The 8,558-nt window shown below is 38.7% G+C and overlaps 1 protein-coding gene across 1 annotated transcript in view; it reads right to left on the reverse strand.

The window, feature by feature from the left end:
• LOC111975928 (unconventional myosin-IXb) overlaps positions 1-1,671 on the reverse strand; it is a 95,605-nt gene extending 93,934 nt beyond the window's left edge. Inside the window, exon 1 of the mRNA XM_070447716.1 lies at positions 1,294-1,671. The gene's annotated coding sequence lies outside the window, so the exon portion shown is untranslated. The remainder of the gene's footprint in view (positions 1-1,293) is intronic.
• Between the last annotated feature and the right edge of the window lie 6,887 nt (positions 1,672-8,558).

The following is an 8,558-nucleotide window of genomic DNA, read 5'->3' on the forward strand; positions in this document are numbered from 1 at the left end:
TTAAAATGTATAGGATTATTATATTAAAAATATAACCTAAAATCCAAATTGGAGTAAACGTTTTCTAACAATGAGTTAGACATGAGGAATCCAAAGAAATGGTCAAGACACCCACATCCCACCCCAACAAGTATATAGTATCAGTTCTCTATGTTTGACAAGAAGTATGGAGCTGGGGCTCTGAGCATTGTTTCTTCATCCTACATAATGTATTTTCAGTGAATTTGGTGAGGTGTTTTTTCTCCCCCTGTCCAGAGAAATTAGTCATTGAAGTTGTTGGGTTTATGTCACCGCTTACATCCTTATATTACCAGGTTCTGACCACTAAATGGTGCTGTTCCAGGTGTTTTTTTTTTTTTTTTACTCCCATTCATTGGATTTGGGCCACAATGCAAAGAAATTTGTGGCACCGTGGTTGGCTTTTGACCATTTCTTCGGATTCCTCAAGTCTTACTCATTAGAAAAAAAGTTTGGTCCAAATCATGTGTTAGGTACTATATTCATTCGAAATTATATGAATCATAAAAATTTTAAAATGGCCAATATGGTTGCAATCAATTACCTTAATTTCTCAAAGATATAATTACATTTCAACAAAATAATGTTACCGGAATGCTTATCTTATCTGCTTCTAACTGTTCTGAATTTGTTTCTGTAACCGGAGATGATGGGTGTCGTGGCTTGCTGAAATGACATGGAACGACCTTGTTCCTATTTGGTCTTTTTCTGTTTGTGATTAAGTTTTTCCACAGGTCATACATTAGTAATGTAGCTACAGTGCTGTGGAGGATTTTGGCAGCATGTGGTTGGGTGGAGGTGAAAGGACGTGGGACTGAATTACAGAGGAGAGTCCTCTAACTTTGAAGCTTGGCTACCCCACTCTTTTTTGCTCCAAGATGTGTCATCTGTGCCATAAAACGTATGTCAGCTACACTTGTCTGAGCTTACACACATACATACAATGAGCAAGAGCACTCGTCACAATGCATAGGCAAATGGGTTTTGTTAAGTTCACTACCAACTTGTCTGGCTGCTTTTTTTGGACATTGGAATGAGAATCAAAAAGAGGAAGTAGACAATAAGGTAACTTGAATTATAGACACCAATGAACTGCAGTGAAATGTCTTATCACTAATGATTACTATAGCGACACTTTGTTCACTAAAACTCCTACACCAAATGATTTGAATACGGCACAACAATTCTTTCTAGGGTCTGCTTCCCTTATTTCATTGATTTGTTCATTGACAAACTTACGTTCAGAACAAGCTAGATAAACATACATTATCTTACCTTGTTCAGTTGTTTTTCTCATTGTCTAAGATGACTCCTTTCCTTATTGTATTTCCCGCATAAAACTGACGGATAATTTAAAAAGCTACTTTTGTAGTTCCCTTTTTGATTAAATCAAGACTGGCTAACCAAATACCTTCAGCTAACGTTAGCCTGTTAGCTAAGGACGTTGTCGTTCAGAATCAAGCAGTAAAATTACGCAATTAAATTAGCTAACAGAAAAAAACATAAGCAACCCGCAAAGTTATGTATCTACAAGGTGGTGTACCTGTTTGCTATCTTACCCGAATATTAAAACCTGTCTTGTAGTAAAATACGTTAAATTGTACATCCTTTTCAAACCTACTGGCTGGCTTCACGAGCTGACTAATAACTGCTAGCCAGCTACTCTACTTCCTTTTTCTAGCAAAGTACTATTCTGCAAGCAGCACAAATGATAACGTCACTTTAGTTATGGCAATAAAAAAAAAATCTAGATAAAAGCCCGCATTTCAACACATTGCAATATCATTAGTTGATTACAAATATATATTTTTTTTTAATCAACAGCCACMTTTATTGTGCCATCAAGAAATGGCAATAAGTAATTTATGATAACAAATCCAAAATAAGGTTGACATTTTTTTTAAAGACCAATAATGAAAAAATACAATGTTGACGCTGGTATTTTGAGAAAAATGGGCTGTAGAGAGAACTTTTCTATTTGTCTTAGCTAAAAGGGGAGTGGAAAAATACTCATTAGGGTCTCTACTAACAAAATATGTTTGTTTTTTTAGGGGGACTGTGTCACACGGCCTGCTGCTGGCTTTTCACTCCACCCCATCCATTGCCTCCAATGGAATACACTGTAATAGACTTTACATGGGATACTTGGCTTATAGAGAGAAAACAAAATCTACTCGTCTCAGCTAAAGTGGGGTGGGAAATTCTCAGTAGGGTCCATACTAACCAAATATGTGTCGTTTTGAGGGAGACCTGTTTTGTACATATTCAGCAGCACTTCGTTCTCCACCACTTCCATAAAGTCATTCCAATAACGTATATTTTTATTTTATTCAAAGTCTATTTCTTTCAATTTCAGCATACCAGTATTTGTATAAACTTCGACAAGAAATGCTGGCATAAAATAAATCAAGTTCTTAATTTATTTTTTCAAAAGTAGTTGCAATCAGAGGTGGAAGAAGTACCTAATTGTCATACTTGAGAAAAAAGTAAAGATAACTCAATAGAAAATGAGTCAAGTAAAAGTGATGGTCACCCAGTAAAACACTACTTGCGTAAAAGTCTAAAATATATATTTTTAAATATACTTAAGTATCAGAATTAAATATAATTGCAAAAATATTCAAGTATCAAAAGTAATTGTCTAAATAATTTTAAATTCCTTATATTAAGCAAACTAGACGGCACCATGTTTTATTTTATTTTTTCCGGATAGCCAGGGGCACACTCCAACACTTAGACATCATTTACAAAAGAAGCATGACTGTTTAGAGTCCGATAGATCAGAGTGAGTAGGGAACACCAGGGATGTTCTCTTGATAAGCGCGTGAATTGGACTCTTTTCCTGTCCTTCAAAATGTAACAAGATTTTTTGGGTGTCAGGGAAAATATATTAAGTAAAAATTACATGGCTTTCTTAAGAAATGTAATGAAGTCAAAGTATAAGTTGTCAAAAATATAAATAGTAAAGTACAGATACTTTAAAGTACTACTTAAGTAGTTTTTTGGGGTGTGTTTACACCACTGGTTGCAATGCTGTGAAAAACAGTAGTATTGCACTAAAGTGCTAAAAAAAAAAGATATTCTAGATATTCTCAGTTTAGCATGTCTTTGCATGGGGACTCTTATTTAGAAAAGATCATTCCCGATTGTGCTTTCATCATAATATCCTGCTGCTAGGAGAACGGTTCTCTCTAGCGGGCAACGCGCGGTGGGAAAAGTTGAGAAAAAACTGCAAGCGATATTCCATACAAAGCACTGTTGCACCAAAAATGAAATTGCTCAGCGCCCTCTACAGATATTAGATGAGTGATGCACTTTGAGTACAGTTGTAACATCACAAACGAAAGTGCAAACCGGCTTAGTTTGATTTGTCTTTTATTTGTCTGGTAGAGATAAAATCAAATGGATGCAACTATTACGCTGGTGTTTKACTTCGGTGGTGTTGGTCGTACACCGCCGATTTCTACAATTTCTCTTAAAATGTGATTTTAAACCTAACCCTTAACCCTGTAACCTCAATACCCAGAAAACATAGCGGTCAAACAGGGAAATGGTTCCAATCGTTTTTCCATCATGAATTTTTCCCCATTGGGAATTTTAGAAACACTGAAAATTAGGAATGCACAATATATTAGTAAGAATTCTCCGATATTGGCTAAAAATGCCAACATCAGCATCGGCCCGATGTATAGTTCAATGCCGATGTGCAAAACCGATGTCAAAGCTGACGTGCATACATATATAACGTAGGTAGATGACGTAGTGACGCCACAAAAAATATAGCGCTACACATTCAACAGCATTCCTAACCTAGCCCACAATGTCTGCTGTGTGGATCTAGCCGTCAACAAGTCGAGCAGTCATTTGAAAGAGTAAGAAAATTTCAGCGAGACAACTCAAAGGCGAAATCCATTAACGCCAAGATAATGGAATTCATTGCCCTTGACAATCTATCGTTCTCTGTCGTGGATGTTGGCGGCTTTCGCCGACTGGTCAGGCAATGGTACACACTACCAAGTGTCTTGTTTTGCACGCTTTGTACAAAATAATAAAATGCAGTACTACAGGATATTTCTCAACGTAGCTCTTTATTAGCTAGCTATAACTGGCATGTTAACGTATCGCCAACCAGGATCAAACTGACCATCACCTAACCATTTGGGTGGTCTTAACCAATCATAGCACAGTATGATATGGCGGTAAAATGCATCCAATTACAATTCCGTATGTTTACACATATGAATATTACACCAAGTAYGTGCTATTTTTCAAGTGTTGTTATACAGTATTGTTGAAACTCACATCCATGAGCTACTTGCTATGGGCGTCACTGCTATTAGCTTCACGACTGACATTTGGACCAGCGATGTCAGCCACATGAGCATTATGAGTCTGACAGCACAGTGGGTCCATGAGGATTTCGTACTGAGGAAAGCTGTATTGCATGCTCAAGAATGTGCTGGTTCTCATACCGCTGCTGCCATTTCAATGGCATTTGAGATGTTTGAAACATGAACACTCCTAGCTCCATTCGAACAACTGACTCGAGAAATAAGCTCAAATGTGTCTGCAGCAGACGTGATACCCTCTGTCATGGCATTGAAACGCCTGCTCAACAAAAATACCAACACAGACCGTCGGCTTAACTTGGAAAAGTACTCTACTAGAGGCTGTGAACAAGTGATTCGGGAGCATTCTCTCTGAGCCTCTTTTACTGTGTCACCACCATGCTCGATGCTAGGTACAAGGACTGCTACTTCGATGCAGACAAGAAACAGGGTTTAAGTGAAATGTTACAAACACAGCTGGACAAGATGGAAACGGACACACTGACAGTGCGCACAGAGGAAGAGAAGCCACGAAAAGAGAGCTGAAACTTCACTGCTTGACATATATGATGAAATCCTGGTTGAGACTGAACAAATGAACAACGAAACAGCACAGCAAGTAAGTGAAAGAAATTGGTTTTGATTATGTTTTACTAGTAATAGTGACATATGTAAATGCCAACAAAATAACTTTTGGTCAGTGTGTGTGTGTGTGTGTTTCAACTATTTAACTGTACTAGAATGCTTAAAATGCTGCAAAAAAATTTAATATCGGTATAATTTCTTTTGGCAAGGAAAATATCAGATATCGGTATTGGCCAAAAATGTCATATCGGTGCCTCCCTACTTAATAAGGCTTACCCTGGCGTGACGTTTTGATAACCATGTAAATCTCTCTCACCTTTGCTAACTGGTGGTGTCAATTTAAAGCTCACAGAATTGTCCATTTAAATGTTGCCAATTTATTCATTACTACATTTAGCAAACATTAGATAGTTCATTCTTACCATTGCCCGGATTTGTCAGTCTTGTCCAGATCATTATGGCATTTGTAGTTCTTTATGATAGCCACATTAGCAGTTAATTAGCATTTCATTTTTTTGGCACAGGCGAATATATACTGACAATAAAAGGCCACTCTAAAATTTTGTCACACAACACAATGATACAGATGTCTCAAGTTGAGGGAGCGTGCCATTGGCATGCTGACTGCAGGAATGTCCACCAGAGCTGTTGCCAGAGAATTAAATGTTAATTTCTCTACCATTATCCACCTCCAACATCATTTTAGAGAATTTGGCAGTATGTCCAACTGGCCTTACAACCGTAGACCACGTGTAAACACGCCAGCCCAGGACCTCCACTTCCGGCTTCTTCACATGCGGGATCGTCTAAGACCAGTCACCCAGACAGCTGTGGAAACTGAGGAGTATTTCTGTCCCCAGTGTGTGGGCCTGGCTCCCAAGTGTGTGGGCCTATGCCCTCCCACCCATGGCTGCGCCCCTGCCCAGTCATGTGGAATGCATAGATTAGGGCCTAATTTATTTATTTCAACTGACTGATTTCTTTACTCAGCAAAATCTTTTGAATTGTTGCATGTTGCGTTTATATTTTTGTTCAGTATATTGATAAAAATCCCCTTGTCCTAGATAGATTTACAAAACACAGCCCTTTTTTWAAGCATTTCTAAAATCCCTTATGGGAAAATTGAATGGTGGAAAAACAGTTGGAAACATTTCCTTGTTTGACCTTTAGGTTTTATGGGTATTATGACTCATACTGTTGTACTCTATATACTGAGTCGCAATTCACATAATAATAAGGAATTCCCCTCGACCCCGCTCAGAAATTGTGGAAAACAAACATTCATTCCCATTGAACCCCAGTGTAAAAGAGCCAACTTCGTCATACATTTTTTGTTATACAGAATAACAGAACATGCCGAAAAACTGTGTTTAATGTACATGTAACCAGGTCAAAAATCCCAACCTACGCTTCGCAATGCTCCAATGTAGGGAAATAGAGCCTGCAAGAAGAGCCCTGTGGCTTCAGGCTATTCGGCGTGGGAAATGAGGGGACCCAGTGTCCAAGAAAGCTACATGTAGCAATGTGTGTGAAATACATTTAACTTGTTTAGTATCCACCTAATTTTCAAACGTTGCTATGGCCACAGCCAAACAATGGAAGTGATGGATTTGAATTCATTAATGTGAGCTAGACCTACTAGTAGGCTAGTTATGTTGTGATAATAACGTTAGTTGTGTCAGAGTTAAGGGCCATCCACCAAGCCAATAACTATAATGATCAACTATAGGCTACATAACTATAAAAAGCATCCACAGAGGAAAGTTGATTGTTTATCATTCTAGTCCTACACCTGCCACTCAACTGATCAACGCATCCTACTGCACGCTGCCTATTAATGTGGTAACAAAACCATTCATAAGATCTCTAACGCACACTGGTTCAGACCATTCAGTGCTTTCAGGGTGTGTTCACTGTCAGTGACAACTGCAAGTACTACTTCAATGTACAATATATGTAGGCCTAATGAAAAAGAATAGTAACTTGTATTTAAATGTAGTAATTCAACAACAAACGCTGTTTAGCCTGCATATCTTTTACAGCATGTCATTGCCTCATTGCTCAAGTGGTTTGCAAGTGATTTCCATTTTTCGAATGGTTGTCAATTACTTTGGGTCTTTTTCATTGAGCTCATCTCTGTCTGTCCTGTGCAACTATTTGCAACGCATCAGTGCAACAATGTTATCATAACCTGCCAAAAGTGATCACACCAATGCGCTTTCTCTCCTCAACTTTCCCCTACATGCCCCTATGCTGTAGGCCTGTTTTACATTTTGCAATTAGGCAGAGCAAGCCTGATCCTTTCCCCAATAGGCATTGTATAAAAAATATATCAAAATGTACTGTAACTTTTGTAGCCTATAGCTTTTCCTGGGATTTCACGAGAAGAGGAATGGCCTATTGCGGAGAGGCTTCTACCCGTCAGTGCCAGGCTACTCTGTATTTTTTGTCGTATTAGAAATATTCTGCTAATGTCTCCAGTCATATAGGCATAAGGCCAACATTTTTGCTGACAATGAAAGGAGAAAAAAAAATGTCTGCCATTTCTATAGACATTGGAATTCTTCCATGCAGCTTCTCACACAGTAGAGTAGGCTACATACACATATAGCCTAAAATAAAGCAATGTTTGCACAATTTTATATAGGTTGCATGTTAATGTATTATATTGGTTGCATGTTAATGTATGCCTATAGGGAAGATAGACCATGTGGAGATGTTCATTTTGAAAACAAAATTGAAAGTTCCTAACTTGTTTGATAAAATTAGTAAATATTTTCTCAGAGGATCCCACAACGGGCCAGACCACTAGTTTGCGAACCACTGTATCCTACTAACCTCTCTCGGTCTCCTCTGCATGCATTGCAGCCAGCCTCACCACACCTCATCTGTCTCAGTACACTACTCTATGTAAAGCAGTTATGATAACTTAGTAGGGTATTTTTGCTCCTGCTGAAGTAGGCTTCGTTTAACGTTTGCTTTTTACTTCATCCTTCGAGCTGGCTAACAGCAATTCTAGCCAGAGCCCTTCAACATCGCTGCAATAGAAATCACTGCTGGCAGCTAGCCAACGAAATGACGTGTTGAGAAGTGACTATTTATTTACCAGTTGTGCATTCATTCTCCGAGGGTCGGTTTTTGTTTGGGGGATGTCGGTAGACACCGCAGGAGTCACGGGACGGTTTTAAAATGGCATTTTGTCCGACATCTCGACTGGGAGCTAGGGAAGTTCCTTTCACGCCAGGCTCTCCGCCTGTGCAACGAGAGTCAGACTTTGAAATAATGAATGTGACGCAAAAAATACAAACCGGGAGGTAAATCTGGGGACGCTGGCGAACAAAGCACAGTTCATGATTCTACTCGTTCGTAGAGGCAGCGCGATTAGAACACAAACACATCAAAAAAATATAAGAGTTCTGATCTTTGATCAACGGGAGCAATATTTATATTAACCCGAACCAAAACAATACATAAATTACCCCCCCCCCCCCAAAAAAGTTACTTGTTATCATGTCTCAGGTAGGCCTATAGCCCGCGGAAGACTAGAGGCTATATAATGCAATAATGAATTGACTAATTTGTGGCATATTCTAATAATTATGACGTGCCAAAAATATCGCCATGGTG

Source organism: Salvelinus sp. IW2-2015, linkage group LG16 (genome assembly GCF_002910315.2).
Source record: "Salvelinus sp. IW2-2015 linkage group LG16, ASM291031v2, whole genome shotgun sequence".
NCBI lineage: Eukaryota > Metazoa > Chordata > Actinopteri > Salmoniformes > Salmonidae > Salvelinus > Salvelinus sp. IW2-2015.